General features: G+C 30.2%; 1 long non-coding RNA gene across 10 annotated transcripts; it reads left to right on the forward strand.

Moving 5' to 3' along the window:
- The first annotated feature begins 1,179 nt into the window (after positions 1-1,179).
- On the forward strand, positions 1,180-15,865 carry LOC131660484 (uncharacterized). 10 transcript variants are annotated; one of them, XR_009300911.1, is made up of 11 exons: positions 1,180-1,612; positions 1,742-1,805; positions 10,940-12,528; positions 12,657-12,883; positions 12,985-13,042; positions 13,601-13,667; positions 13,772-13,838; positions 13,932-14,074; positions 14,166-15,122; positions 15,198-15,474; positions 15,562-15,865. It is a non-coding gene; the product is annotated as an uncharacterized LOC131660484 (long non-coding RNA). The 10 variants fall into 10 exon arrangements; XR_009300914.1 differs by lacking the exons at positions 1,180-1,612; positions 1,742-1,805 and adding an exon at positions 9,973-10,703 and having other exon boundaries at positions 14,166-14,711; positions 15,059-15,122; positions 15,562-15,864; XR_009300909.1 differs by lacking the exons at positions 1,180-1,612; positions 1,742-1,805 and adding an exon at positions 9,974-10,703 and having other exon boundaries at positions 14,166-14,667; positions 15,059-15,122; positions 15,562-15,863.
- The last annotated feature ends 8,747 nt before the right edge of the window (positions 15,866-24,612 follow it).

The following is a 24,612-nucleotide window of genomic DNA, read 5'->3' on the forward strand; positions in this document are numbered from 1 at the left end:
CTCAATTAACAATGATCAAATATGATTCTGATCTCCTTTCACTATCCTTCAATGTAGGAAGAAGAAAAGCAAAATAATTTTACCAAAGTGTAACTTCCAATGTGTTTGAGCTCTCCTCGGATCACCATTCTCCTATTAAAACAAAACGTGTAATGCAATCAATTTTTTACTTTTTTTTTTTGCTCAAATAAAACAAAACAATTCGATCGCTATTAAACCAAAAACATCCATTAATATATATATATATATATATATATATATATATATATATATATATATATATATATATATATATATATATATATATATATATATATATATATATATATATATAATTAATTCTTTTTTAGTATTGGTGACTAAGCAAATCCATAATTATATCACTTTTGCTAATACATATAAATAAATTCTATATAATATTTATTTGAACTTAAGAGAGTTGTTGAATATTTATTGCAAATATGCTTCTTCTCATTACTTAACAAATTGCTTTTCTTTTTTTTTTACAAAAGCAAACTCAATGCATTTCATTCAAAATAATAGGTTGAATATAAAGAGGAATCGAGTTTATGACACTACGTCTAATCTAAGAATTGACCGCCTTCGCTATGGAATGGACAACCGAATTCGCTTGACGTTTAATGAACTTCACCTCGAAGTTGGAAAAAACATGTAACAAATTTTAAAAGCTTATTAAATTGTTGATGCATGTGTATGTTTCTCAAACGATCGACCTCGTGATTATGAGCATCCATAAAACTAACTTTCATGTATCTATCACCTACTTTTGTTCAATGATGCAATATATATTAACTAGAAATTTAAAGTATATTTTTAGCTTGAAAAATTATTAAAAATATGTGCGCATGGTATTTCTATAATTCAAAAAGTTGAAAACTATACCTAGCACCCTTTGAGTTTAAATTTATTCCAACCATAAATGTATGGCGAACTTTAAAATAATTGGATATGTTTTATATTGTGAGCCATTTTTTCTGTGCTTTATAAAGTGGCTAACAAGTGCAAGCTCATATTAAAAATTTTCAAACGCATTTTTAGTATAATTCAAAGACTAATTCAAACTAAACAAAACTTTACTCCTAATATTTAGGAACTTTATTAGCAGCTAATTAAAAAGACTAATTCAAATTTGTCAAAAAAAAAAAAGACTAATTCAAAGACACGTAGCTCTTAGCATGTCCTCAACTCTCCCTTCATCATCATCGACAACCAAACGCACTCGTCTCTCTTTGATCTCTAACGCCGCCACTTCTGTTGCCGTTAACACCCGTTCTCCTTCTCGTTCATCTATCAATTATTCTGATTCTTCCCTGAAACCTCATCCTGTCAACGAATCCTCCTCCTGTTCGCGCCGTGATTGCCTCAGTAGGAATAATTCCGATAGGGATGGGGATAGTTCTGATAAAGGTAAAGAAAAAGAACATGATGTTAGGGATAGGGATCGAGACTGGAGATTGGTCCGTTTAATCATCTTTAGCGGAGGTGGAGGTGGGGCCGGTGCCGGTGATGACGATGAATTAATGAGAGTGATGGTGAGGATGGAATCATGCATGAGAATTTGAACTCTTCAAGGGGCTTCTTAGGAAACTCGGTATTGGATTTTGATAATTTACTTAATTCTGTTTATGTTGAAAATTTTGTGGTCAAGTTTAGTTGAAGCGTTTAATTGTTGATATAGCTTTTTTACATGCATGTATTAAACTAATGCTTTTGGATGAAGAATTGGATATATCTCATGTTGTTGATATTTGAGATGATGATGAGGATGACAATGAAGATGTAATGTAAGTTTCTTCTTCTGCTTTCATCTGCTATGATCTTAGCCTACTACTGTCAATGTTTTTGTTATATTAGATATTTATGTTAACTTCATCTATGCTTTTCCGAATTGTCTAATAGCATTTGTTAGGCCCAAAAACTTTAGAATATGTGCTAATCTTTGAAGGAACGGTTGAATAAACTTTAATGTCATGTTAAGTGGGTTTTTATTAATAAATTAGTGAAAAAACAAAGAGTTTTTTTTGTAGTTGAAATACCAAGAGACAGTGGCCTATTAATAGTATCAGTTAGCTTTAAATTCCTAGTATAACAGAAGTCTTTTGGGTCTATATAAAGGCTTGATTGTATTTCATTTTCAAGAAAAAGTAAAAAATAACAGTTTTAAAGTAAGATCTCCATCAGTGCAAGTATAGTGAAAAAATATCCAAAATATTATAATGCCGCTTCCACGATTAACGAAGGCGAATTACGAAAATTGGAGTATCCAAATGAAAGCTTTTCTTGGATCTCTAGATTCGTGGGAGACAGTCGAAACTGGTTTCACAGAACCAGATAATACCACAGGATATATGGCGGCTCAAATCAAGGTGTTGAAAGAGACGCTTTCGAAGGATAAGACGGCGCTGTACATCTTGTTCTGAGTTGTTGATGAATCAGGCTTTGAAAAGATTGCAGGTGCAATAACTTCGAAACAAGCATGAGACACGTTAGAAAAAGTATACAAAGGAGCTGACCAAGTCAAGCAAGTTCGTCTTCAAACTCTTCTAGGAGAATTAGAGAGAATGAAGATGAAGGAGTCAGAAACTGTTTCAGAATACATCACGCGTTTGCAAACAGTGGTGAATAAACTCAATCGAAATGGAGAAACGATGACTGATGCTCGTATTGTCGAAAAGATTCTGAGATCTTTAACTGATAACTTTGAGAATATTGTGTGCGCGATAGAAAATTCGAAGGACCTTGCAACGCTCACAGTCGAAGAGCTAGTTGGTTCTCTCGAGGCACACGAGCAACGTAAGATCAAAAAGAAGAAGGAGACAAACGACGAGACAGTTCAGACCAAGGAGTCCACTAAAGACAAAATGTACTCTTTTCTCAAAAATTTCGAGGAAGATGACGTGGCAGTGGAGGTCGTGATAGTGGTCGAAGTGGTCGAGGCAGCAACTTCGAGAGAGGACAGTTGAGCCAGCAAAATTGGCGTGGCAGAGGACGAGATCAAAGAGGTGGTCAGTCAAACTACACCAACTTCGAATACTACAAGTGTGGGAAGTATGGTCATTACGCGAAGGATTGCAACTCCTATAAATGGTATAATTGTGATAAAATGGGACATCTTGCAAAAGATTATCGAGTCAAAAAGAAGGTAGAAGAAACAACCAATCTAGCTTTGAAAGCCGAAGCGAATGAGGGCTTTCTGCTGATGACTCAAAAAGAAGTAGACGCGAATAGTGATAATATGTGGTACCTTGACTCAGGGGCGAGCAATCATATGTGTGGTCACAAACATCTGTTTAAAGAAATGAAAAAAATTGAAGATGGTAACGTGTCTTTCGGAGATGCATCGAAAGTGAAGGTCAAAGGCAAAAGTACGATTTGTTACTTGCAAAAGGATGACTTGACTGGGTCAATCCAAGATGTTTATTATGTACCAGATCTCAAGACCAATATTTTGATTTTGGGGTAACTCACAGAAAAGGTTATTCGATATTCATGAAAAATCGGATAATACACTTGAAGGACAACCTAGGGCATCTGATTGCTCAAGTCGAAAAGGGGAGAAATCAATTGTACAAACTGAACTTGAAAAGCGTCTGAGGAAAATGTTTTCAAGTTAATGTCGAAGACAAAGCGTCGTTGTGGCATCTACGTTTTGGTCATCTACATCATGCTGGTTTGAGAAGGTTAGCAAAGAGGAACATGGTGCACGGGCTACAAGACATGTGCCATTTATGTTCATAATCGATGTCCACATTCGAAGTTAGAAGATCAAACACCACAAGAAGCATGGAGCGGACAAAAGCCAACAGTTTCTCATCTCAAAGTATTTGGTAATGTGGCTTATGCACACGTACCGGATCAACGAAGAACAAAGCTTGAAGACAAAAGTCAGAAGTACATATTCATTGGATACAATGAGAAGACAAAAGGGTACAAGTTGTTTGATCCCATAAGAAAGAAGGTGATAGTGAGTAGAAACGTTTGAATAAACGAAACAAACAAGTGGGAGTGGAACAATTTGACAAAAGCTATTGTCGAAGTTGGAGAAACATCAGTCGCTGTATCGACAAGTATTTCAGCTGAACTTGAAGATTCTAACAATGAAGATGAACCTCTACAACCTAGAATCCGAAGTCTGCAAGATTTGTATGATACAACAGAAGAAATGCATCTTGTATGTCTTTTGGTAGATACTGAAAACATTAGCCTTGAAGAGACCCTGCGAGACAAAAAATGGAAAATTTCCATGAATGAAGAAATTAAGGCCATTGAACGTAACAACGCATGGGAACTAGCAGAATTACCAAAAGGAAGTCAACCCATTGGTGTGAAATGGGTATTCAAGAAAAAGATGAATGCTCAAGGAGAAATAGAACGGTATATATAAAGCGTGGCTTATTGCGAAGGGATACAAGCAGAAAGTAGGAATCAATTATGACGAAGTATTTGCTCCTATTGCAAGAATAGAGACAATTCGATTACTCATCTCACAAGCTGCTCAATTCAAATGCCTGATATTTCAAATGGATGTCAAGACAAAATGGTGTGCTTGAAGAAGAAGTTTACGTCGAACAACCACCCGGATACATGAAAGTCGGAAAAGAAGAAAAAATGCTAAAGTTGAAGAAGGTGCTTTATGGGTTGAAGCAAGCACCGCGAGCATGGAATACACGCATCAACACATACTTCAAAGAGAATAGTTTCAAGCAATGTCCCTATGAACATGCTCTGTATGTAAATAAGAATGGAGGTAATTTGTTACTCGTTGCTCTCTAAGTCGATGATCTAATTTTCTTGAGTAGCAATGGTCAGATGATAGAAAAATTCAAGGGTACAATGACACGTGAATTCGAGATGACAGATTTAGGTCTGATGAGATTCTTTCTTGGTCTGGAGGTTCGATAAGAAGAAACAGGAATTTTCATTTCACAGGAGAAATATGCAAAAGAAATTTTCGACAGAGACAAGAAATTTATAAGCATGATGGATAGAAGAAACATTTATGTTTACAGGAGACTTTTGTTGAATAAACTTTAATGTTATGTTAAGTGGATTTTTATTAATAAGTTAGTGGAAAAACAAAGAGTCTATTATAGTTGAAAGACCAAGAGATAGTGGTCTGTTAATAGTATCAGTTTGCTTTAAATTCCTAGTATAGCAGAAGTCTCTTGGATCTATATAAAGACTTGATTGTATTCTCATTTTCAAGAAGAAAGTAAAAAAGTGAAGTTTTAAAGTAAGATCTCCAGTGGAAGTATAATGAAAAAGTGTCCAAAATATTATAATTGCAGTAGTCAGTTTTTACGGGAACAACTCTAATGTATAAAACTACTTATATGAGAGAATCTAAGACATATCTTCTTACACTCCCCTCAAAACTAAAGGTTACTAGGCCTTAAGTTTTCTATAAATACATTTTTCAAGAGAAAAATACCATACATTCAATTGAATGGCATGACCGAAAAGATATACGGCTAGAGCAACGAGGGCGCCGGAATCCATTTAGTGTAAAGGTTGATATTGGCTTTGTCCTGAAATTTTCAATAAATAGTAGATTGAGGTTTGGAATTTTAAACAACGGGTTATTGCATAAATATTAAACAAAGGGTGAAGATACAGTGAAGTGAAATTTTTGTAAATATTAAACAGTAAATAGTACTTTTAATATCTCATTAAACAAAGTCTATTGGGTTTATTTTTTATTTCTACCTAATTATTTTTACCAAATTATTTTCAACATTATATTTACGAATTTCAATATATCAAAGAACTAACTATAAGCATAAATGAAATTGAATGAATGCATAAATGAATGTTAATGAAATTGAATTAATGAATTAATGAACGACCTCGTGGTTCCTTGAAAATGTGGGGTCCCCAATAATTCTCCAAAAAGAGTTGTGACTTCTTTTATATCTTTAATGTCAAATGTAAATGCCTCAACTTGAGTTAAGCATTTTACTGTTCTCTTACTAATCAATGTATCTCCTTAAAATCTACTTGTCCGCCTTATCTAATAGAAACTAAGTAAAAATCAAAAGATAAAAGAGATGAAGATTCATTTTAAAAGTAAAATACATATGACCGTTATAGAGAGAAAAAAATTCTTACAATCCACATTAAAAGATCAACGATAAAATAAAAATTATTACACTATAAAATACATGTGGATTTTACTTTTAACTTTAATCTATCAATGTGGATTTTAAGGATTTTTTCTCTATAGTTGTCATATTTATTTTACTTTTGAGATGAATCTTCATCTCTTTTATCTTTAATTTCATTTTAACTTAGTTTCTATTATATAAGGTGGACAAGTAGATTTCAAGGACATACATTGATTAGTAAAAGAACAGTAAAATGTTTAACTCAAGTTGAGGTATTTACACTTGACATTAAAGATATTAAAGAAGTCACGACTCTTTCTGCAGAATTATTGGGGATTTCACATGTTCAAGGAACCATAAAGTCGTTCATTTATTCATTAATTCAATTTCATATTTTCATTCATTTATTCATTTATTTCATTTCATTCCTGCTGATAATTAGTTATTTGATATATAAAAAATTGTAAATAAAATGTTGAAAATAATTTTAATTACGTAGAAAGAAAAAATAAACATAATAGACTTTGTTTAATGATATATTATAAAGTACCATTTATTGTTTAATATCTAAAAAAAAAAACTTATCTTCACCCTTTTATGATCTTTCATGAATCATGAAGAATGTTGTTTCATTATGCCTATGATCCCATGCCTCATTTTCAAATAAAATTATTCTTAAACATAATCATGGAGATATGTTAGAATCAATTGAATATTATATCTCATGTTGATGATATTTGAGATGATGATGAGGATGACCATGAAGATGTAAGTTTCTTCTTCTTCATCTGCTATGATCTTAGCCTAATGTCAATGTTTTTGTTATATTAATATTAGTATCTCATTTAAACTATATGATTTATGTTAACTTCATCTATACTTTTCCGACTCGTCTATTTCTTTTGTTAGATTAAATCTGATGGAGCCCTATCCTAGGTTTATTATTGGGCTACCCATATTATTAATGCACCAAACTAATAGCCTTAGGCATGAAGGGGTGTATTGGAAAACCTTAGTCCCCTCCTCTTGGTTAAATATTTGTGGCTTAAATACTGCGGATACAGTTCACTCAATCCTCACCTTACATGCTATGCTAGCTTTGTGAGGTTTTTGTTAGACCCAAAAACTTTAGAATATGTAAACTAATATTTGAAGGAATTCTAATGTAGAAAACTACTTATACGAGAGAATCTACAACATATCTTCTTACACTTCCCTCAAAACTAAAGGTTACTAGGCCTTAAGTTTTCTATAAATATATTTTTCAAGAGAAAAATATCAACATCATCTTCTTTCTCTTCCACCTAATAATTCAACAATCATTCAACTTTTACCCACTACAATGATTTTTGTTTGATAAAATTCAACACCCTATTCCACCACTTTTATTTCATATTTATATTTTTTGTGATTATATATTAGTAACAATTATCAATTGAAATTAAATTAAAATAATTAAGAGTTAAATAATTTTTTTCTAATTTAATAACTTATTTGAATTTTATTTTTCTAATTTTATATTTTAGTAGAATTTTGGGTGTTAAAAGGTTATTATTGAGATCTATTTTACTAAAAAGATTGTTAGTGCTACAAATAAGATTTTACTTGAGGCTAAATAAAAAAATTAGAGAGAAAAATCTCAATTTTTTTCCGTGTCCAAATCTAATAAACCGAGTTTCTATTTATAGAGGAAAAAAATAATAAGTTTTGATGAAAATAAAAATAAATAAAAAATTGACTCAAAATAAAATAATTAATTTCAAATAATTAAAGTGAGATAAAAATCTAAACAATTACAACAACTAATAAGATTTTGCAAAGTATTATAGTGGCCATCACTTCCTCCTCATTGAACATGTTGAATGTTTTCAACACAAATTAATCCACATCATTTTCAACACTTCATTCAACACTTCATTGCAACTATCCAACTATTGAATAATTTTTTCAACACCACCATTGTAGATAGTCTAACCGGAAAGAGCTATGGCTAGAGCAATAGGGTGTCAAGCCATTGAGTGCAAGGAATATAAAATTACTTTTTGAGTTGGATAATTCGTAGGAAATATAATATTATCTCTTGAAATTCTTACATATAAATTTAAATTCGTAAGCATAACTCATAAATAAATAACTAAAATTTTAAATCACACTTCAAATACTTTTAAATGAAATTCATTCATAAGTATAATCACATAAACGTTTCAAAGACGTAAGCATAACCCACAAGTGGATAATTAAAACTTTAAATTACGCTTCAAATAATTTTAAATTAAATCCATTCTCATAAGCATAACTCACATGTTGAATGTTTATGAACTTTTATATAAACATGTTCTGTTTCAATTCTAATCAATCATAGTGTTAATATTTTTAATTTTGTATTTTAGATAGCAGAATCATATTAACTAAACTAATCTATCATATGCTTGATTTTGTTCCTGCTTTTATATAAAGCAAAAAGTGAATGTACTTGTATTTTAAGAAGGCTGCCGAACTGTGTTTATAGACAACTGTATTCTAATATTTTATTATAATAATAGATGAACATGTACCAAATAAATGTGTACCTTAGTTTGACAAGTTTAATTGTTTACACATATAAAATTTAAATGGTTGAAGAAAGTGTTTAATAACAAGACCAATTATATAAATTGTTTACACATATAAAAGAATATGGTTATTTTTAGTAGTAACATTATTAGCTATACGTTGCGGCACGAAAAGTACCTGAGGGTAAGGAACCTCGAAATACAACAATTTATCATTGAAATTTATTTATTCCAAAAAAAAAAATATCAATAAAACTCATGAAAGAAAAAAAATGGTCGTGCAACCAAGAGCGGATTCGAGAGTCAGCTATATAAGGGAATGTATTAGCATGTCTCACATCCGTTGTACTACGGAATCCATTTAGTTAGTTTCGCGAATGTGTATTAGTGTGAATGATAGTTTGCAATCTTCTACTTATTATGCGAGAAAAGAAAGAAAGGGTTTTTTAAGTTTTTTTTTATTATTATGCGTGATTTATTTTATATGGAGTAGGGTAACCGTTGGAGCAAGGTGTGCAGAAAGCGTTCGTTTACCCAAGGCTTTTAAAGAGATGTGCCTCTCTCGGTCCTTTATCTTTCAATTTTTATTGGGAAAATGTTTTCTTACTTAAAATAAACTTGACGTTGGATCAAGTGTTCAATTGATTATGAAAATATTTGAATTAATTGGGAAAAATACCACTTGATATTGAATCAATCGTTTTTATTTTTGGAAAAGTGGTTTATTTTAGTTGTCGCATTATTCGATTATTCAAACTAAACTAAACTAAGCTAAAGCGAGAATTAAAGCGAAATAAATTTGCGACATGGGGGATAAAGAGAAGAAATCGAAAGGCAATTGACTTAAAATCCTACGACAATAATAAAATAAACGAGTTGCTAGCGCTAAGCACGATCATCGCAATCAACTTAAAATATAATTTTTTAATAATTAATATCAACTTGAAATATGAACACACATAAAGTAAAGTAATGTGTTGCATCCACTAGTGCAAAAAGAACAATATAACTTTAAAATTTACACCCAATATGTTAAAAACGGGTGTAAATATAAACTGCAGTGGCAATTTTGTAAATAAAGTATTATTTTAAACATTATCAAGTGACAATATACACCCTATTTTTTAAAAACGGGTTTAAATTAAAAATATTATTATTATTAACTCTCAATTACTCCCTTTAAATTAAAAAACGGGTGTAAATTTATACAAATTAAAAAATTTTATTTAATTTTATAACTCAAAATATATAATTTATGTGACATATTAATAAATAATTTAAATATTATTAACACATGAATATTAATGGGTCTAAATTTATTAAGTAAATAAAATAATCTAGTAACAAATTTAATAGACTGAATAAAATAATCTAATTTCATACTAGCATTTAACAAAACTGTAGTTCTAAACCCAGTTTTCAACAAAGTATGGTTCATCGCATTTCACCGATAACGGAATCAAAGAACAAAGAGAATCCCTTTTTGAAGTCTTCTCAAAGAGAATCCAAACCCAGTTTCACCACATTTCACCGAAACCCTTTTTACCACCGCGCAGTGACGAAAACGAAGCTGGTGGCCTAGTGGCGCCTTTTCCAGCCATTGGCGCTTCGTTCTTGCTATCTTTGGCATCGACGAGGGTGGCGGAGGAGTAGAAGGCGACGCCAGTGGAGGTAACGGTTGTGAAACCGGAGGAGGTGAAGAAGATTGAGGAGGAAGTGATAACTTCGAGGATTTACGATGCGACGCGATTGGTGAACCGTTGGCGTTTGGGAAAGAGAAAGGGAAAATGTGGGAGAAGTTGATGAATGCTAGGGTTGTTTATTTGGGGGAAGCTGAACAGGATCCGGTTCGAGATGATAAGGATTTGGAGCTTAAGATTGTCAAGAATTTGCATAAGCGTTGTGTTGAGATGATAAGCGTTTATCTTTGGCTATTGAAGCTTTTCCCTCTGATCTTCAGGAACCACTCAATCAGTATATTGATAAAAATGGAATTCGTCTTGTTACTTGTGGTACTCCACTGGAGGTGTGTTCAAATTTTCATTCATACTGATGTAGATCGTTAAGAAAAAGCTAGTGTATGAAAGATAAATAGATCTCGCATTTGATGTTTTACTAAATTATTGGTTTTTGATAGAGTTGTTTGTTCTTAGTAGATCTTTGTAATCAATTCCACTAAGTAGGATCAAGCTCAATTCTTGTATCTCTATGTCAAGTTCCACTAAGATGATGTTTATAAATTGACAATTTTCTCATCAACAGATATTAATTAAGGACTGTCCAAGCAGAAGGAGTTAGTGGGCTAACAAAGGCTGAACGTAATTTATACGCACCTCCTGCTGGTTCAGGCTTCATATCTATCTGCACAGGTTAGAGTAGTTGACGAGTATACTATGTCCCGGACCCTGTAGCAGAAAATGCTTTGACCGGGTTGAGATTGCTCGGGTTATGAATGCTGCCAGACAGAGGCGGGATGCCCTCCCACAGGTTAGCCAACCACTACATCCACTGATTAGCTTAACTGCTACTTTTCTTGCTTTGCTGATTTCCCCTTCCAAATTTTATCCCTTTATTTTCTCTCATTGCCTATTAGGCCTAGTTCTAGTCCATAATATAGTCCTGTCATTGGGCCTAGTTCCAGTCCATATTATAGTCCTGTCATTGGGCCTAGTTCTGTTGATTGTAGGGCTTTGAATAAAACAATGATTCGTTTTATTACATCTGTATTCAATGTACAACTCCAGAAATCATAAGTGGTTTAGAGTATGAATGGATATTAGCTGGCTTATATGATCGTAAGTGACTTCTATTCAAGTCTATTTTAGTAGATTTATTAGTTAAGTAATCCTTAATGATATATATTAGACTCTAGTCAATTTTATTAGATAGATATGGATATATGTTTGAGATTTGTAATTTGCTATCATACTAATATGCATACATTTTTAATGGGAGTTAGACTGGATGGATGATCATTTGTTAGAAATAGAGAAAGATCAATGCAAATTTTAATTCATACCATTATTTAAGATTTGGAGTTAAATAGAAAATCTTTAAATAAGATCCATGACATTATACTATGACACTATTTGATCCATGCAGTTAACTATACCTAGTAGAAGAAACTTTGATTGTTGTTCTTGTTGAGTGTCCAATTGATATTAGTTAATGAATAATAAATGACATTTCTTTAATTAAAAATCCATCATTTAATACATTGGTAGCCTAAAAAGTCAGTTTTCGTTTAATATTTTCAAGTTTTGAATCTTTTCACACATTAGCATACTATGAAGAATCTGTGATATGACTCATACTTGAACTAAATTTAAGATTTAAAATCTCTAGAGTAAAAAGATACAAGAAGTTCATGCAACTTGCAGTATGAAAAATATTAACTTGACAGTGCTACTAATATTTTAAAATGCCTCATACTTCCTTTCTATTTTTTCAATTCAGTTGATTACATCCTAATTGTGAACATCTTGCAGCACATAGTAATTTTTGGTGAAACGTTTTAGGTCATACTTTCTACTATTAAACTAACTAATTGCTTTGTTAACTTACGTCATGTTTTTCCATAATTTTTTATTCTTAGGATTTGAAAATAGGTGATGAAATCAATGTCATAGATTCTTGTTTTTGTGATGCTAAATGGTTCTATATGTTGTATACATGTTATAATACCAAGTAACTGTTTTGGATGAGTTTTAGTGAGAAAAACGTGTTGATAATCGTATTCTAAAGAGGTTTTGATAAATAAAGATGAAGTTGCGGAAGATGACAATGGTGGTGGCAGAGAGCACATAATGGAAGAAATGCAGATGCTTGTGTTAGAGAAAAGACAGTATAGTGTAATGTTTTCTTCAATTCAACTTACCAGTGTTTATGTTTGTTCATTATTGTGTTAATGCATATGCATAGCATATGCATTTGACGAGCATTTCATCATTTCCTTATTCTTTTCCACTGATTCCTGCAGCCAGTGTAGTCAGAAAGGGATATGTCTATTGAATTTATGAGCATCAATTCCAGCATTAGATCCTCCCAAGAACCATTATATCCTCAAAGAGTCTCTCCCAGAGTCCTCAATCCCCGACAGTCTTCAAAATATCGGACAACACTAGTTTATTAAATCTCAGCCCCCGAAACTCAGTTTTCTTTAGATGAGAATTCACTTTGTTCTTCAGATTCTGATGCTGAAATGAGGTAATTGATGCCAGCTAGAGAACGAAAATCCAATAGGAACTGAATTTTCTATGCTTTTTGTTTTGGTTCTTTTAATGATAAGTGTTGAATATGTCCTGTAGGAAAAAGACAGAAATATAGCATTGTTGGAACCTCAACAAATCCAAACCCATCCCTGAGGTAATTGATGTTGTACTTGTCATGGTTGACATGGCTTTGTAGTTGATATTATCCACTTTCTTTGGAATTTATATCGAAATTGTAGAGTTGTAATATTCCCTGATTATAGTCGATTCTGCTTTCACCTTTTTAGCCTCAATACTGCAGCAAATCATAATTTTTTTAAATCAATGTTCCACTAACATAACTTACACCTGAGCTGATAATGATATATATAATAGTTTCATCAATTCAAATATATGTAACTATATACCTTGAGATGCTCATAATGATAATGAAATTGTAAGCCAGCTATTTGTTCTTCATGTTATGAAGCCATTGCTTGGTTCCAAATTTGTTGATGCTGGTGTATGTATTCTCTTTCAATAGCTTACTATCTTTGTTATTTATAATCATTCATGAATTGTTTAGTTATAAATGCAAAACCTTGTACTTTCCTGATGAATTAAATCTTATGTGTAGGAAATATTATTTTTAATTTTTCCATAATATGAACTCGAACAAATATTTCCCAACAGATTTTGAATTAAATATTCTTTGTTAAATCTTCATTTTCAGACATCTGGAGAATTATCTGCAGCCTCACCAGAGAGGTTGTCAATGGCATCTCATGGAAATGTTCGTGGTAATTAAGTTCATAATCATCTATTATATTCGTCTGATCTTAATCAATCACGTAATTCCTCACATTCTTATATAGTGTCTTTTCTATCTAATATTTATTTTCAGACATCTGGAGAATTATCTGCAGCCTCACCAGAGAGGTTGTCAATGGCATCTCATGGAAATGTTCGTGGTAATTGAGTTCATAATCATCTATTATATTCGTCTGATCTTAATCAATCACGTAATTCCTCACATTCTTATGTGTCTTTTCATATGAATGTAGGAAATACAAAACACATTGTTCTCAACTATACAGAAAATGATGTGTTAGATGATGGCTGTTAAGTTTTGATAACTTTTGAGTTGACTAATTTGTAATTGTTGCAGTACAACTCTGAGCCTGAAGCCGTTGACCTTTTAATGGAGGTAACATGTAAGATCCTTTTTTAGTTTGTTACTCAACTACTTCAAATGATGAACTGAATGTTGTTTTCATGTAACTGATGTTCAATATTAGGTTGAGGGCCTTGACATGTTGAATGAATATATAGACAAAACAAATTTACGAAGGTGTTTACTTCTTGCAATGATGTGCATCAAAAGAAGCAATTCTGTTACATTATTGCACGTCATGTAAGTCCTGGATTCTGTGCTAGTGCTCTAAATGTTTCTCTGAGTGATAATAGGTGTATTGTTACACATCAGTTGTTTAACTGTGGAGTGGAGTTATGTGCTAGTCTCTCTTTAGCTTTATGTTGGCAAGTGACAAAGCTACAGGGAATCAAAGGGACTGAGAAGAAGAAGATTTCACTATCAGCTTTATTGAGACTCTCTTTTGATGATTTTTGTGATGTGTGTGGGGAATTGCTTTTGTGCTCGACATAGAAATGGCTGGAAATGAAGATGACAGAGAAAAGTTGCAGGATATCTTATACAATTCTAAGTTAAGTGAAGGATATCTAGCTCTTGCTCGTGATCTTGAAGTCATGGAGGCCAAGTCCCCTATGGATATATACAAGGTTTGACACTGAGAATAAATTTAGTCCCGCCTCAATGAATCCCGGTACATGTGTAGTTTTTACATCTAATGCCCTAAGATTAGAATTGTAAATAATTAAATTATGGTCCAATTTGATGAAAGGGCATGTAAATAAATCATGCTCTTTTAATTTGAGGTACAAACAACTATTAGTTTTGCTGCTTGCATATGTTTTCTTTTAAATCTACGATTTTTTTTATTAATAGTTGTAAGTGATTGTTGAACAATTGGTTATGATTTTTTATACAAGTGTTGAACTTGGTGCTCATATTTTAAAAGCCAAAAAATAATCTGCAATGCAAGTATGTGTGAAGTTATTTTCAGAAATCAGAAGCTACTATTTTTAACTGCCAAAAACATTGCTTAAGCAGCTATTTTGAAGATTGGCTTTTCAAACACGAGGAACACGGGAGGACTAGTGCTGTAGCATGCCTGGTATGTCTTCATTACTAGTTTATGGATCATATAAATTCCATTTGTGATACTTATATTATCCATGTGATATATCAGGGTATGATTTCACTCTGGGATGTTAGGAGATAGTATCATTGAGAATATTGTAAATAGATTATGGACTAAGCCAAGGCTATGACATCTACATAGCTAGATTATTGATGTCAAATAGCCGCTATCAAACTGGTCATTTCTTGGCCAACCCACAAGGTGGCCTAGGTCTTCAGTTTGCACAGCTTGGCCGAGATGTAAATTTTATGGACTTTGGCAGTACATGTTCAACAAGTTAGAGCTTCATGTACTTATTTTAGGGAATGACAAGGCTGGCAAAACGGTAAAACATTTTTTAACCTCGTAGTTTTTAAGAAATTAGAGGTTTGTTGTGTGGCTCTGAATTTCTATATAATGAATAATTTTGTAGACTTTGCTTGAGAAGATGAAGTCGGTGTACACGAATGTAGAAGTTCTTCCTCCGGATCGAATTGTGGAAAGCAATTGCTTCTCCAGGGCGTGGTATTTTGGCCATGGATGAATCCAATGCTACATGTGGAAAGCAGATGGATTCAATTGGAGTAGAGAACACTGAAGCTAACTGTCAAGCATGGTGTAAAATTATATATGAAGAAAATGTTATGACTTGGTTAAAATATAATTTTTATGTGTATGATTTTTTAGTACTTGAAATATTATGAATGCACATGATTTTGTATACTTTTTGGTTAATATTAAAAATATTTTGACTTAGTTAAAATATGATTTTTATGTGTATGATTTTATAGTATTTGTAATATTATGACTGAAAATGAAATATAACTAAATGATGTATATGAAATAGGGTGTAAATAGATTTAAATATAATATAATTGTTCATTCATAAATGACGTATTTACTCCCGATTTTTATTAAAATAGGGTGTAATTAAGAACATATCTACACCCGGTTTTAATTAAAACAGGGTGTAATTATAACGTAATTACGCCCAATTACACCCGATTTTTATTAAAATAGGATGTAATTAAAACGTAATTACGCCCAATTACACCCGATTTTTACTAAAACAGGGTGTAATTAAAAACGTAATTATGCTCAATTACACCCGATTTTTATTAAAACAGGGCGTAATTAAAAACGTAATTACACCCGATTTTTATTAAAACAGGGTGTAATTAAAAACGTAATTACGCCCAATTACACCCGATTTTTGTTAAAATATGGTGTAACGTAGAACATATTTACACCCGATATTCTTAAAATAGGGAGTAAATACGAACGTATTTACACCCGTTTTTTAAACGGGTGTAAATGCGTTAGACATTTCTCACCCTGTGGATATACACCCGATTTTTATAGTGTTATCAAAATTTGTGAAATTTTTTTTTACAAAGAAACTTTTTATAAAAGCTTCAAATGAAAATTTTGTTTGAATAGCTATTCTTAAAATGTGATTTTAGATATTTCATCTATTTATGGGAAAAAAATTTGGATATCAAATTTTCAAAAAATCACTTAATTTTGAAGCTATTTCAAATAGATTTTCATAAAAATCATTTTTAAAATACCACTTTTTGAAAAAATTGCGATTTTGACTATGTTTTGTTCTTCATAATGTTTGTTTATGTTTTAGGATGTCAAAATTAGTGTTTTATTTTAGAAAAAATGAATATAAAAAAACTTATAATATTTTGAAAAACGGTTTTATAAAATCTATTTTAAAAAATACAAAGAAAAAATTCATTTTTTTAAAGCTGAAACAAACTGGCCCATATATTATTAACACGCAATCCATACAATCTTACAAATCAAGCCACATGATTAACAATCTATGCGTTTAAAACTTGTTCGAGAGTGCAACAGAGTTAAAAACTCTCGAAACCGTAACACAACAGAATGTAAATAAACAACAATTTTGAGATCCTAAAGTGAAATTAAGATGGAGATGGTATGGATCCGACTGTATTTGGTGAGTAGCAGAAGTTGTCACGATTGTTAGTGAAAAACGCATTGTTGTTAAGGAAAGCTCTGTGATGATCCTTCTTGAAGAATGATGATTTTTTGCATTATGAAGACCAAGTCATGATGGACTTTGATTATGTTAGACCTTATGGGTTCGATGCATTATTTGAAAAATTTTGATTTCCCTTGGTCATTTCAAAATTAAACTATTTATGCCTTTTTCGTTGCTTTTTATTATTCCAATGTTTTAATGCATTATTTGTCCGAAATAATCAACATTTTATGAATAAATATGGAGAAAAAAAAGTTCAGTGGTGATTTGCACTGAACTTGGTAGGAATGACCATGCTTGGATCTCGCAATTGCGATCGGGAGATGACTGTAACCATTTAATGTAAATTTTTATAAGAGGAAAGTACAAAGAATATGAAAATGTAAAATGACAATGAGAACTATATGGATTTCCATCGAAATACGACATATGATATATTCCCTATGACCTCAAATTTTCAATACTTTACTTCTGAAAAGGACGACTAAATTGATTTTTCTCATCTTCGTTTTCTATTGTGGATAAACTTTCGTGTTGCAGTAATTTGACTTGTAGAAAGTCCTTAACTTTTGTCTGCTAAGTTCGAGTTTTTAGTCCACCCGAGAAATAGCTTTTTTTGCCTAAGCTTTTTTTCAGTTTTCAACAAAGTGGACTGTTTCTTTTAGTATCTCTAATTTTTGAATGGACTGCTCTTTCAAATTTTTAGTCCATCGAAATGCTTTTTGTCTAAGTCATTTTTTCGAATTTTTAACTTAGCAAGCTTAAATATCATCTTTTTTATAAGCATAATATTTCTTGAAGGCATACATGTTCGTGGTGAAAATAATTCTCCACCCCATAACGATCACTTGCTGTTGAGAAAGAGCTGCTCGATGAAGAGCTGCTCGAGGGAGAAAAAGAACCTGCTCATTCATCAAATTCAATTGGTGAACGTCAATTTTTATCAAATACTTGTTCAACCTAGTTTTGAAGAGTTTTAACTACAATTTTAAAAATAATAAGTTATCCTAGATCTGTATCTTTTTTTATAAATACATCTTATAAAAAATTGCAAGATATTAAATGGTTATTAATATAAATAGACAACTACTTTAGAGATGGTGTTTCTTTTTGAAATAATACTAAATAGGTAGTTTACCTTAAAAGTATGTGTGAATATATATTAATATAAGGAGGTTTTCGAAAAAAGAGAACTCCTCTTAAATTTCTGACATATATAGACTAATGAAAATGATTTTGTTAGGGAAAATTTACTAAGAATTATTTAAATCTATACTAATTTTCACAGACTTCATTCCATAAAAAATACACATTGAATTTTAAGTAAAATAAATAAATAATTTGTAAAAACTTAACAATTCATTATAAATTAATAAAGCTTTCTTATAAAAAAAATTAGCATGATGCGATAAATGTTCATCAACAAATACTTAAATTATTATTTAACATAAAATCAAACCATGAAAGTTTAAGATAGAAAATTATTACCTAATTAATCAATGAAATCATAGTTGTTTATCAACACAAAAGAACTCATTGCAGAAAACTGTAGTGATCGACAAAATGTAGAATATGGCATAGAAAGAGTTTCGGCAGCGACAGATATCCAGCAAAGTTAGAATATGGCATAGAAGATTATTCAGATGAAGATTGTAATAAGAGCTCAGAAGACGGCAGAGAGGTAGAAGGAGGCATAAATATGACATTTCTAAAATGGTAATAAGGTGTAGTTGAAATTGAAGTTTAGTTTTTTTAATGGAGAATGAATAGAAAATGTTAGGAATGTTGAATTGGTTATATTTCACATTTTTTGTACCCTTTCCTCCAACAAAGAAAATAAATAAATAAATAGTAGAAATAAAAATGGTCAAAAAGCAAACTAATTTGTCAGAACTATTTTGAACTATTTTAACCCACACTTATCTTTTAGTTTAGTCCTTTTCTGCATAAGGTTGTTGAGACAGTACCATATCGGCTGGATAGTAGTTGTAAACAGTGTACTGTAGCTAATTGAAATGACAAAAAAGACGAGAATTTATCTTGCCCTAAGATATACCTGTCACTCTCCATTTTAGATTATTCTCAAAATGCTTTTGATATTATTTACTCAAAATTTTATCTTTTCTAAAAAAAATTACTGTTGATAAAATTATAAAATAATTTTTTTGTATTGCAGAGTAAATTTCCGGTATATATTTCTGGCCGATATCAAATAATCTGTTTTTTACAAAATTCTGGTATTCATTTACTTGAAATTTCAAAATTTCTGGTGCAATTTATCGGAGATTTTAAAATTTCCGGTAATTTTACAAAATTCATTACCCCGTCCTAAAAATTTCACGAACTTCCGGTAGAAAACCATTATCGAAAATTCCAAATTTCGAGTATGTACCGGAAATTTCTTTAAAACCTGAAATTTCCGTTATGACAGATGAAGTTAAAATTTTAAATTTCCGGTAATTTTATGAATTGAAGTCACACCGGAAATTTGAAATATCTAGTATTTTTCATATACCGGATATTTCAAAGTTCCGGTATTAATTTTAGGGTTAAGTATGTTTTTGGTCCTATAAATATCTTAAATTTCATTTTTAGTCCGTATTAAAAAAAATGACATATTTTTATGCCCACAAAATTATTACGCGCGTAGTTTTAATTCCTACTGTTAAACCGATGTGTATTTTAAAAAGATTATTTTACATATATGTTTAGAACGTTATAACAAGTTTATAGAAATAAATGAACTCAAAGTTTGATTTCTAAGTCGAGATTTGCATTACTTTTATCATTATTTTTAAAATTAAAAATTCATATTTAATTCTTCTCAATTTAAAAAATTATATAATTTAGTAAAAAAAATTATAATATTTTAAACACGTATAAAAAATATTATTTAAAAATTTAAATTTTAAAGATAATTAAACAGTTTTTAAAATTTAAAAAAATAGCTGGGACTAAAAGTGCATGAATAAAAATTTTATATGGACTAAAATATCTCATTTTTATAGGGATTAAAAATGAAATTTGAGATATTTATAGGGACCAAAATCATACTTAACCCTTAATTTTAACTGCTACATATCGAAAATTTTGAAATATTCGGTACCAAAAATTTTAAATTTCCTGTATGTAGCATCAAACACGTTAAATTGGTAAATCCAACAAAAATTCTTGTATTTATATAAAATTTCCGGTGCAGTACCGAAAATTTCAAAAAATCTGGTATTTTATAGAGATAATTTGGTAAAAATGTCCTACTTAAGGGGTGGCATGTATAAAATGGGAGTCACAAAATAAATTCTCCAAAAAGGCAGGGGATTGAATTAGAGTGTACAAATTTATTTTGTTTCAGTTATTGTATTAAATATTTAGAAGGTACTATAATGTCAAATAGACCGATCCGATCCAGTCTATTTCGGTCTGAAGAGCCAAAACATATAAATGGATTAAAGTGGATCAATCAACTATCAAAAATGAGTCCGACTCAATTTCTAATAGGTCGTTTGGTCTGATGGGTCAGTCACATCCTTATTTCAATATTATAATTTTAAATTTTTAAAAAGAACGTAATGGATATGAACTACATAAGTAGAAAGTAAATATAAATTTAGTTAAATGATATTTAAAATATTCATCAAATTAACATTCATATATATTAATATCATGAAGATATCTACGTAAAAGTAGAAAGGAATTGAATATTATATTTATCAAACTTGTTCTTCATCTAACAACAATTTATGTAATCACAACATTTTAAAAATATATATTCATTATTTTTAACTTTTCTTTTTCACCTGAAACACTAATACAATCATATTTTAGCTCAATCTTTTTCCTCAAAAATTAACAAAAATTATTTTATAAATTTATTTTTGATGGGTGTACTGGAAGCCCGTTATTGTTTAACGGTGTAAATATAATTTATACTATCATTTTCTCTTAATTTATTATTTAATTAATTAATTAAATTGTAATAACCACTAAGCTTTAAAAAAAATCATTTTTTTCAATTAGTTAATTAATTTAAATACACGTCTCTTAAATATCACTCCATGTTTAAATAATGCTTTCTCTACGTTTTAAATATTTGTTGAAACCAATTTTTTAAGGACAAAATTTAGGTACAATTCTTTAGATGTAGTTCTTACTATTTTTCAATGAAAATATGACAAATATACTTAAATATCATTTTGTGAGTGAAAATAAGAAAAATTTGCATATGTGTAATAGAAAATTATACACTTGTCAAATTTTCATTAGAAAATAGTAAGAACCACACCTAAAGAATTATACCTAAGTTTTATCCCTTTTTTAATTTTATTATATTTTATAGTCGTTTATTTATACTTTTCTCTTATTTGTTAAATTAAACAAAATAACTCACCCCACTTTCTATTAATTAATTAATTAATTAAATAACATAATTTTTTAATATATTTATTAATCTTATTTTATATATAAAAGTTGTTTAAATAATGCTTATGATGAAGTACCTCACTAGAATGTTGTTGCAGCTGGATGGAATACATGACTTTAATTACCACACTAAGTGTGAAAAGATAAAGATCACAAGCCTCATTTTTGCAGTTGACTTTTGTTGTTTTCTAGAGGTGATATTAAGATTTTTAAAATATTAAATTCAAACCTGAACTATTAAAAAGAGAAGAAAAATAGAATTGTTAAGAAAAAAATTAAAATTAAAAAAAAATGAAAAGAGAAAAAGCAAAAAAAAAAAGGAAATTTAGTCGATACATGTCATTATGGGGACTATCAAATGCAAAAAAGATAAATTTGAGGGGCCAAAATCAAGCAATTAGAAAATTTGAGAGACCAAAACCAAACAATTGAAATATGAGGGACCAAAATCAAACATTTGAGAAATTTAAGGGATTAAATCTGAATTTAAGTCTAATTTTTATTATAAGATGAAATTGTCAGATATTATAAAATTGAATTTACTATAATATCTTTTAATTTATTTATTCAAATTATAACATTAATTATAATTCTCGTCAAAGGATACACAATTCTCTATTTCGTGCATCGCATAGACAAACGTCTAGTTAATTAATAAAAATGATTCACCGGCACTTAAGGTGAATTAATTTTGACATAATGTTTTCACAAAAGACTTTAAAACATTTATATGTATTTATTTATAGAATTAATAATATATTTAATATTTTAATATATAAATAGTGCTAATAAGGTGTAGTATATACTTAGGTTGCCATTGATACTTTTTTATCCAAAAAAAAAATATTTTGGTCATTTTATTTACAATGAGTATTAGTAAAAGTCAAGGACAAACTTTGAAATATGTTGGAGTTTTTTTATCTTACACAATCTAAAATCTATAATCTGTTTTATTTTTTCAAATTTTACAGAGAAGTTTACAGAGAAGTTTTATTTTTTCAGGTACTAAGGAATTGGCTTGTCCTGAAATTGTTTACAGAGAAGTTTTTCAAATTTTAAAATAAGGGCTGAACTATTACAATTGTTTTAATTTCATCAAACTTTTATTATCAGTATTAAATCTATATCATTTGCTTAAAGTCAAACATGCGTGATATATTATTTTTATTCTATTTTTAATAACAGAAAATACAAAAGAAAAGCTAACTTAGTCATATAATTAGGAAATACTGAATTACAAGAGAAGACTAATTCAAACTAAACAAACTTCTACTCCTAACTTTGTTATCAATTAAAAAGACTTGTTCAAACACACGTGACTCTTAACCTATCCTCAACGGTCTCTGCACGCACTTTTGTCTCTTTGATCTCTAACGCCGTCACTTCTGTTGCCGTTAACACTCGTTCTCCTTCATCCATCAATATTTCTGATTCTTCCATGGAACCTCATCTTGTTAACGATTCCTCCTCCGATTCGCCGTGATCGCCGCAGTAGGAATAATTCCAATAGATACAGTGATAGTTCTGACAAAGATATAAAGAGAAAGAACATGATGTAAGTTTCTTCTTCTTTATCTGCTAAGATCTTAATTAGCCTACTGTCAATGTTTTTGTTATATTACATATTTATGTTAACATCATCTATGCTTTTCCGACTTTTCTAATATTTGATGGATCCAAAAACTTTAGAATATGTAAAACTAATATTTGAAGGAACTCTAACGTAGAAAACTACTTATATGAGAAAATCTAAGACATTCTAAGATACTAACATATCTTCTTACACTCTCCTCAAAAATTAAGGTTACTAGGCCTTAAGTTTGCTATAAATATATTTTTCAAGAGAAAAATATCAAACATACAATTGAATGGCAGGACCGGAAAGATCTACGGCTAAAGCAATGAGGGCGCCGGAATCCATTGAGTGTAAAGGTTGGTATTGGCTTGTCCTGAAATTTTCAAAAAGTAGTAGATTGAGGTTAAGAATTTTAAACAACGGGTTATTACAGAAAATTTATTAGAAAATTTTCTATAGAATACGCATCGTTGTAGAAGTATACAATAACAAACATTAGAATACTACAAGTCCTTGAATTTACTTCAAGGACACTAAATGCATATTGGGATTTATGGATAAATAAATCAAACTAAATAATAAAAAATAATGTGATTCTGAAATTTTCAAATCAACCAAATTACATAATACAAAACATGATGAATCCACTCCTAATCTCAAACACATCTCCCAACAAGATAATCAGCAACCTCTATTCTATGTCTAGCAATTGATCTCCATTAAAGGCATTTCGAATTGCTATTATACACTTCTTCTTCATGTCTCTTCAAGAAGCCTGTATTATATTTGCAGCAACGGGTCTCCAATAAAATGATTTAAGCCTAAGATAACATCACCATTAAATCATCATTTGAGCGGTATGATTTTTATAATGGATATTATTATGTATAAAAATCACATTTTGTAATATATGTAATGTAAGTATGTGTGTCCGCATGTGAAGGTCATCCCTTTTAATTTTTTTCTACCACTTTTTGGTAAGAAAATTATGGCTTTGGATCATAGGTGTTATATTATATTAAAGATAATTTGAGTTTTGTTAAAACTAATTGAATATTGTTTAAAGTACTTGATTATGCTTATGAATGGTTTTATTTGAAAATGAGGAATGGAGTCATAGACATAATGAAACAACATTCTTAGTGATTCATAAAAGATCATAAAAGGGTGAAGATACCATGTAGCAAAATTTTCGTAAATATTAAACAATAAATGGTACTTTATATCTCATTAAAAAAAAATCTATTAGGTTTATTTTTTTATTTCTACCTAATTATTTCTACCAAATTATTTTCAACATTATATTTGCGATTTTTAATATATCAAATAACTAAATACCGGCATAAATGAAAGGAAATGAATGAAAATAATGAAATTGAATTAATGAATAAATGATTACCCTTGTGGTTCCTTGAAAATGTGGGGTCCCCAATAATTTTGCAAAAAGAGTGGTGACTTCTTTAATGTCTTTA

The sequence above is a fragment of the Vicia villosa genome, linkage group LG3, assembly GCF_029867415.1.
Source record: "Vicia villosa cultivar HV-30 ecotype Madison, WI linkage group LG3, Vvil1.0, whole genome shotgun sequence".
NCBI lineage: Eukaryota > Viridiplantae > Streptophyta > Magnoliopsida > Fabales > Fabaceae > Vicia > Vicia villosa.